The sequence below is a fragment of the Theobroma cacao genome, chromosome 9, assembly GCF_053813885.1.
Source record: "Theobroma cacao isolate CCN51 chromosome 9, ASM5381388v1, whole genome shotgun sequence".
Lineage (NCBI taxonomy): Eukaryota > Viridiplantae > Streptophyta > Magnoliopsida > Malvales > Malvaceae > Theobroma > Theobroma cacao.
In genome coordinates, this window is record NC_142647.1 from 32,022,853 (window position 1) to 32,032,355 (window position 9,503).

The 9,503-nt window shown below is 33.7% G+C and overlaps 1 long non-coding RNA gene across 1 annotated transcript; it reads left to right on the plus strand.

The window, feature by feature from the left end:
• The first annotated feature begins 1,920 nt into the window (after positions 1-1,920).
• Positions 1,921-3,741, plus strand: LOC148760856 (uncharacterized). Its single transcript, XR_016028207.1, has 3 exons — positions 1,921-1,969; positions 2,624-2,709; positions 3,547-3,741. It is a non-coding gene; the product is annotated as an uncharacterized LOC148760856 (long non-coding RNA).
• Positions 3,742-9,503: the final 5,762 nt, after the last annotated feature.

Sequence of the window (9,503 nt, forward strand, 5' to 3'; positions counted from 1 at the left end):
CTATTGAGAAGCTGGCTCAGCTCTATATAGATGAGATTGTGAGGCTACATGGAGTTCCCGTTTCTATAGTGTCAGATCGAGATCCTCGATTCACTTCTCGATTCTGGCCGAAATTTCAAGAAGCTCTTGGAACCAAATTGAAATTTAGCACTGCTTTTCACCCACAGACGGATGGTCAGTCAGAAAGGACTATCCAGACCTTGGAGGATATGTTACGGGCTTGTGTCATTGACTTTATTGGGAGTTGGGACAGACATTTGCCATTGGTGGAATTTGCTTACAACAATAGCTTTCAGTCTAGCATTGGTATGGCACCATACGAAGCTTTATATGGAAGGAAATGTCGTACTCCACTTTGTTGGGATGAAGTGGGTGAAAGAAAGTTAGTGAGTGTGGAATTGATCGAGCTAACTAATGACAAGATCAAGGTTATACGAGAGAGGCTAAAGGTAGCCCAGGATAGGCAGAAGAGCTATGCAGATAAACGGAGAAAAGACTTGGAGTTTGAGATCGATGATAAAGTTTTTCTTAAGGTTTCTCCTTGGAAAGGTAATAATTTGAATACTTTGAAGTATTAAATCTTATTGATTATACTATCATGATAAATTATGGTGTTTTATTGGATAATGAAAGGTGTGATTCGATTTGCGAAGAGGGGAAAGCTCAACCCGAGATATATTGGACCATTCCGAATAATTGAAAGGATTGGACCAGTGGCTTATCGGTTAGAATTACCTCCAGAGTTAGATCGGATCCACAACGTTTTCCATGTCTCCATGCTTAAGAAATATGTACCAGATCCCTCTCACATCCTCGAAGCACCTCCGATCGAGTTGCATGACGATTTGAAGTTCGAGGTACAACCTGTGAGTATCTTGGATCGAAAGGATCGAGTACTGAGAAACAAGAGTATTTCAATGGTCAAAGTATTGTGGAAAAATGCTCGAATGGAGGAAATGACATGGGAAGTAGAGCATCAGATGAGGAACCAATACCCGCATCTATTTGTCGAATCTGGTAAGTGAAATTTTGAGGTCAAAATTTTATTTTAAGGGAGGTAGAATTGTAAAACCCGACCCTATAAATACATGTCATGACATACATGCATTGAGTAGCATGTTATTACGCTAGAAAAGCACCTAAGAATAAACGAAACCTGATATTGTACCTAACGGTACACTTAAATTTATTTAACCTCGAACTAGTTCAAATAGGAATTGTAGGATGAAATTTAATATTTTATAGTCCATGAATGACTAAAAATGATTGTTCGGAGTTCGAGGGTTCATTTGGGGTAAAATTAGAAATTTTGATATTTAAGGGCAAAATCGTCATTTTGCCACCTAAGATAATAATTTGATCATGGAGTGAAATTTTTGACCAAGATTAACTATTTGGAGTATAATTTAATGATAGGAAGTAAAAAAGTTTAATTCTGGTGATTTTTGGAGTGTAGGGGCAAAATCGTAATTTTGCCACCCATGGACAAAATTTGAGATTTTGAGAGAATTTAGATCAAATTTGACAAATTGGAGAATGGTATGAGTATAAGGGGTGAAAAATATGTCTATGGACAATTTTTCAATTTTTGGGGCAAAAATGTAATTTTTGACTTTTACGGGGGCAAAAGTGTAAATTACAAAAATTACTCCACCGAGACTTTGGATGAGTCTGAGAATTTTATCTAAGCTATGAATATATGAGACAAGTGTATGGTGAAAATTTGGAAACAAATGGATGAAATTTTAAAAATGGGCCAATGGGAAAGTGACACATGGCATTTTTTTAATGAAATAATATTATTTTAATGAAAAGTCAGCCATTTAAACCCAAATTTTGAGTGCTGGCCGGCCATAAGGAAAAAAAAACAGAGGAAATAGAGAGGAAAGGAAGAAGAAAAGAAAAACCAAAGAGAAACAAGAAAATTCAAAGAGAAATTTGCGATTTTCGACCGTTTACGCGTCTAACGGTAAGATTTTTTTATTTTAGCTCGATTCCTACCTTTCCTATGCCTTTATTTCCATTTAGCATGCTTGAGGAGAGAGATCAAAAAGTGATATCAAGGGCTGGACGAAATTCTAGGAGAGAGAAATTGAAATTTTTAGGTTTTGATTTTTAGTTAAATTGATTGTTTTAGTTAGTTAAATGTGTTTAAAAATTAAATTGGGCAAGAAATCATTAAATTTTCACAATACCCACTCTTGGCTGGATGCTCAATGCTGTACAATGATGATGAATTGATTTTATTCTAAGGGAAATGAAGAGAAAATGATGAAAAACGATTAAACGTGATAGAAAAACAAAGTAGAAAATTTACCGAGTTAATGTCCCATTTTTGGCCGAATTTTCCAAGGAAGGGAGTGAGCTGATTTTTGTTGTTTTTAGAAGGTTATTGGCTGATATTTGATGGTTAGAAATGTTAGAGAGAGAATGGGATGATTTAGAGCTAAAATGGAGCGCGTTAGTAATTTATCGGGCAAAGTGCCAAAAATAGGTTAATACCGCATTTAAGCCGTTTTAGGCTATTGCATTTCATACCATGCATTAGTATAGGATTTAAGTTAATTATATAGTGATTTAGCATCAATGTGATTAATTGTGTAAATTTTTGTAATGTGTCTAGGAGGAGAGCCTTCCAGAAAAGGCAAAGAAGTCGTACCCGACGAGTAGTGATGGGGGCGCTTAGAAAGCTTTTATTTTGTACAAACGGTGAGTAAACTTATTATTATTGTAAATTATCTAGAGTTTATTTTAAATGCCCTTTATGTATTTTATGAAATGAGAACGAGATTAAAACGGGATTTTTGATGTTTTAGGAATAAATGTGACAAATAAAAATATATTGTATTGATTATGAAATTGAGTAATTGGAGGCTACAAATTGACTTGAAAAATATATATTTTCCTAGGAATGGCTTATGCGAAATGAGTATATGCGGCTATATTTTGTGAATGCATTGGGAAATTTATGTAAGTTGTTTTACTATGCAGGCTGGATAAATAAATAAAAGCCACGTTATACTGTCGAAATTTTATTAAAATTGGTGGGTTAGTCACTGCAGTGACGAGTTTCCGTGGACTGCCTATTAGAGGGGCACGGTAAACCCAGTTATATAGTTACTCCGGTTGTAGAGGCGAGGAGGGTAACTCCTGGGGTAGTATTAGAGTTCACTTCACGTCGAACCCCCACGTGAATGTGTAACTCGGCCAACGCCAAGGAACGGCTGGTTTTAAAAATAAAAATGTGTTTCACGTGTGAATATTTTAACACCCTTGGCGGACTCGGTTAGATGCCTCGGCCAAGGTATCCCCGAGGATTAGTTTTGGCTTGAGCCTTGTTTTTATAAAAGACATAAGCCTTAACAATTGTTTTGGTAAATTACAAATACTTTGTGGTTTAAGAAATAAATTGAAAACATTATGAAATGAGTTGAAATTTGTTGTTTAAACTTGCCTCCATTTTACTCGCCTTTAGATATTTATGATAATGTCTGTTTACTCATTGGGATTGCAAAATCTCACCCAACTCCTTTCCACCCATTTCAGGTTCAGTATAGACTGTAGATAGCTGATCTCATCGAGGACTACTATTGGATCTGCATTTTCCAAACCGTAGGTTCACAGTCCTCTTTACTTTTGTTTATTCGGGGGCCCTCTTGTTATTGTAAATTAAATTAAATATTTTGGCTTACTGTATTTCAGTATGTATAAATTTATTTAGCTTTTACGCTATAAAAATTATTCACGTATAACTCTATAAATATTGTTTTATAAGAAAATAGAATATTTCCCTTAATATTTCTTTTATTTTCTTATTATATTCAAATAACCGTAATTTCGTTTTAAATGAAGATTTTTGACTCTTAAACTCATTTTGAATATGAATTATGTATTTTGTACTTGTATATTACGTTTTAGCCAGTTTTGAAATTTTTGAGAAAAAAATGACCAAAATACCCCTATGTGGCGAAAATTTTTTTTTGATTGTTTTTGATCTAAAATAGTATATATTCTCTAAAGACTCGATATCTAACAATGATTGCTCACAAGAAAGGAAAGAAACTGATATGTAAGCCTTGCAGGGTTCCGGTTGGCATTCCGGATAATGAGTGTCAATCGGGACGTCGCGGCGATTGTCATGGGCCTGAGGGAGGTTCCGGGTCGTGACAAATAGAGTACACGGAGACTGTTAATTGTGGCAATTTGATTGTTTAAATTAACTGGCTTATGATAAATCGAGCATGATTGGCTAGTTGGCAATTGTATTGAAATGCGAATTGTTTGGTTACCTTGAAAAACTACGAATTACAAAATTGCCATATCATGTTATTGAGTTTTATTATATGGTGGATTATATATTAATTAATCACTGCAGTAGGGGGTTTATGTGGACCAGCCTGTTAGAGGGGCACGGTAAACCCCATTATATTCTTACCTCGAACGGAGAGGCGCGTAGGGTATCTCCTGGGGTAAAGTTTAGGGTTCACTTCACGCTAAACCACCACGTGAGGGGGAACTCAGCCAACGCCAAGGAACGGCTATGTTTTCAAAACAAAAACATGATTTATGTGAAATGTGAATTTTAATAGCCTTGGCGGTCTTGGTAGGATGCCTCGGCCAAGGTGTCCCCGAGAATGGATTTATGGCATAAGCCTAGATTTTTATGAGATTCATAAGCCTCTTTACGTGTTTTGAACAAAATGTGTTCTAATGCTATAACCCAGTTTATGATGATTTACTTTATTGTCTCCATGTACTCAACTCTAGATGTTTATGATGATGTTTGTTTACTCATTGAGATTTTATAATCTCACCACCCTCCTTTCCACCCATTTCAGGTTCAGTATAGACTGTAGATAGCTGATCTCATCGAGGACTACAGTGGGATCTGCATTTTCCAAACCGTAGGTTCACAGTCCTCTTTATTTTTGTTTATTCGGGGGCACTCTTGTTATTGTAAATTAAATTAAATATATTGGCTTACTGTATTTAAGTATGTATAAATTTATTTAACTTTTACATTATAAAAATTATTCACGTATAACTCTATAAATATTGTTTTATAAGAAAATAGAATATTTTACTTAATATTTCTTTTATTTTCTTATTATATTCAAATAACCATAATTTCGTTTTAAATGAAGATTTTAGACTTTTAAACTCATTTTGAATATGAATTGTGTGTTTTGTACTTGTATATTACGTTTTAGCCAGTTTTAAAATTTTTGAGAAAAATGACCAAAATACCCTTGTGAGACCAAAAATTAATATTTTATTTGTTTAAAGTTGGAAACAGCTTAAAATATTTTAGAACATGATATTTGACAATGGTTGCTCACAAGGGAACAGAGAAACTGATAGTAAATGTCACGACCCGGAACTCCCATCGAGCCCGTGACAACCGCCGCGACGTCTCAATTTACATTCATTACCCAGAATGTCAACCGAGACCCCGCAAGGCTTTAATATCAGCTTCTCATTTCCCCTGTGGGTAGCTGTTTCCAAATACCACATTTTAAAAGATTTTAAACTGTTTCCAACTTAAACAAATGAAATAATAATTTCCGTCTCACAGGAGTATTTTTGTCATTTATCCCAAAAATCTCAAAAATCATCTAAAAATATAGTATGTAAGTGGAAAACACATATTTCTTAATCAAAAATAATTTTGGATGTCTAAAACATTCGTTTAAAATGGAATTATGATTGTTATAATAAAATAAAAATATTCAATAAAATATTCAATTTTCACATAAAACGATATTTTAAGAACACTGCATAAATAATTTTTATAGTGTAAAAGCAAAATAAATTCTTACATACCGTAATACAGATAACCAAAGTATAGAATTTAATTTACAGTGACACGTGGGCCCACGAATGACCAAAAGTATAAAAAGAAATGAACCTACAGTCTTTGGATGTGGCAAGTTCAACTGTAATCCTTGCCGATATCAGTTATCTACAATCTATTCTGAACCTGAAATGGGTGGAAATGAGAGTGGTGAGATTATAAAATCCCAGTGAGTAAACAAACATCACTCAAAATATCTAAAGTCGAGTAAAAGGAGACTATTAAAACATTTCATCATACTGTAATTTATCATCTTTCAACTTATTTCAACCAAATGAAATCAATTTATTTAAAGCAAGTAATCAGTATGGCTTATGAATTTCTTAAAAAGCTTGGCTCATGCCAAAAATTATTATCATACTCAGTTATTTGGGATACCTTGGCCGAGGGCTATCCCAACTGAGTCCGCCAAGGCTATTAGAAAGTCATGTTTTTATTTTGAAAATATAGCCATTCCTTGACGTTGGCCGAGTTCCCCTTCACGAGGTGGTTTGGCGTGAAGTGAACTCTAAAAGTTATACCTCAGGAGTTACCCTACTCGCCTCTCCAATCGAGGTAAAAATATAACAGGATTCCGTGCTCCTCTAATAGGCTAGTCCACAGAATCCAGCCCACTGCAGCAGGTCAAACCCACCATACAATAAAATTTTGACAGCATGGCAGGGCTAATATATTACTACCCAGCCTGCAAGGGTAAAATAAACCGATTCATATAATTCATAAAAACACAGCCCAGCCAGTCATGCCAATACAATAACATAAGCCATTAATTCAATTTTAAATTTACAACATATCAGTGGTCTCCAATTACTCTATTTTCAAAATCGTTATTTCGTTTCAAGACAATTTATAAAATATTTTCATTTAAACTCATTTTGTTTACAAAACATAAAAATTTACCATTTGAACTCATTTTCATAAAATTCACCAAAACCGAATAAAAACATACTTTAGATAATTAAAATGATGGTAAGGTTACTCACCGTGTCTAGAGTGGGGATTTTTGAAATACTCAGACTACTAGTCCTCGGGTGCAATTCCTTTGCCTTTATCGGAGGACTCACCACCTTGACACAGTAAAAAATCGAGAAATTCACCACATTGGTAGTAAATTGAAATTAAACTAAGTTAGACTACTAATGCTTGATATGGAATGCAAAAATGTCTAAATTTTTGCCTAAATGCGGTGTTAGCCTATTTCGATCTTTTACCCGATAAATTGATATACGCGTTCGTTTAAACTCCAAATTAATTTTTTTCAGTTTCTACACCTCAATTGCACCCAAATTGACTTAATGTCCCTCAGTGTGGTGCAAATTATCAGTCCCGATAACAAATTACGAAAATACCCCTAGTGGGTAAAAATTTGTATTTTTGCTCCGAAAATATCCATTATTTTTCTAGGCTCATAATTCATCATTATTCATCATAATTCCTCAAATAACCATCAAGATCAGCAGCCAATATTCCCCTAGAAAATTCAGCATAATGGGTTTCAATGGGAGAAAATTATATTTCTAGCTTATTTTTGCTATATTTCAATATAACTTAACTAAAATCACTTAATTCAATTAAAATCAACCAAAAATCAAGCTCAAAACTCATCCATGGAGGTTTGGCCAGCATGGGTGTCCATACCCACTTTCTAATTTTGCATGGAAATGAGAAAAAAATGCATGGGTAGTGAAAATCACAAGGAAAATCAATGAAATTTACCTTTTTAATGCTTGATTTCTTGATTTCTCTTGATTTTCTCCAAATTTTTCAGGTAGGATTCTTGTTTTTTTTTTCCCCTTTTCTCCCCTGGTTTGGACAGCTGAAGAAGATAAGAATTCCGGAATTTTTACCTTTTTAAAGGCTAAAATAATATAATATTATTTTATTCATTTTTTTAATGTTTTATTAATTCCTTAAATTCTAGCCATCCATTTGTTTCCAAATTCTCACCATACACTTGTCCCAAATATCCATAGCTTAGGTAAAATTCTCAGACTTATCCAAAGTCTTGGTGGAGTAATTTTTGAAATTTACACTTTTACCCCCGTAAAAGTCAAAAATTACATTTTTGCCCCAAAAATTGAAAAATTGCCCATAGACATATTTTTCATCCCTTATACTCATACCATTCTCCAATTTGTCAAATTTGATCTAAATTCTCTCAAAATCTCAAATTTTGTCCGCGGGTGGTAAAATTACGATTTTGCCCCTACACTCTAGAAATCACTGGAATTAAACTTTTTCACTGCCAAACCCTCAAATTATACTCCAATACTCAAATGGGGCTAAAAAAATTCTTTTCTAAAAATTCCCATTGTGTCCTTGGGTGGCAAATGACCATTTTGCCCCTGGACAGTAAAAATTCTAGTTTGACTTCAAATTGATCCTCGAACTCCAAATCACCATATTAAACCATTCTGGGACTTTAATATTCTTAATTTCATTTTAAATTCTCTATTTGATCTAGTTCGAGACTTAAATTAACTTAATTGTACCATTTGGTACATTGTCGTCTTTTAACGATTTTTCTTTCAGGGCTTTCCAAGTATGCAAGCATATTGTCAATCATATGAATGACATGGAAAGTATTTTATAAGATCGGGCTTGACAACACTATCCCCCTTAAAATAAAATTTTGACCTCAAAATTTCATGTATTGAACTCAGAGAAAATGTGGGGGTATTGTTTTCTCATATAATGCTCGAATTCTTATGTCTTCCCCTTTATAGGGAATTTCGATTTGTTCACCTCATTTACCTCCAATTCAACTCAAGTATTTCGCTTATGTCTATTATTATCCTTTAAAATCAGATCAACAATAACCTTCACAATTATGATATCTTATATTGAGACATTAAGCATGCTTCTATTACTATCATTAAGCTTGAACCATAACTCCATCTCAATCATACCAATTTCGATCGCATTTTATTCTTATTTAGGTATACCAATCACTATCTTATTACTTCATTCCATATCAAACTTCTCGACTTTCATTCATTCATCCTATCCTCATACACTATTGTGTAGTTTACAACATCATTAACACGCCATACTCATTCCTGTACATATCCTCAGCGTTCAGGAAAATTAATGGCTTTAATTATTTCTACATATTTCATGTTTACTTTGCATTTAGGAAATTTCAATCTTCTTAATCTTATTAATCCATCTCATATGGCTTAATCGTACTATAGATTATATTCCCTTAACTATTTCTCCAAAATTCCTTAGGTCACCATAAATCGTCTTCTGATAAGATTCTTAATCGTTACATTATCTATACAACTCATCAAATATATTGAGTTCAAATCTTGAACCACTAAAACCATTATTCATTTAGTTGGGCACATCACTACTCCACACATACATATACATATACATTCAAATGTCTATATTCCTCATTATGTATACGAGTCTCTGTTTTCAAATGCCTTCAGACTAATTTCTCTTAATTCATTCCCATCCACAATCAAGATTCAATAGAATAAGCTTCATAATTCATACAAATTCTCATCATGCCTGTGTATAGTTCCTCATCATTTATATACTTATATTCTCTTCTTATCGTTTCCAATTATATGCTTAAGTTTCCTTGTACTGTATATCATTGCATCACAATGTCATCTCCATTGAATTATAATCTATTCTG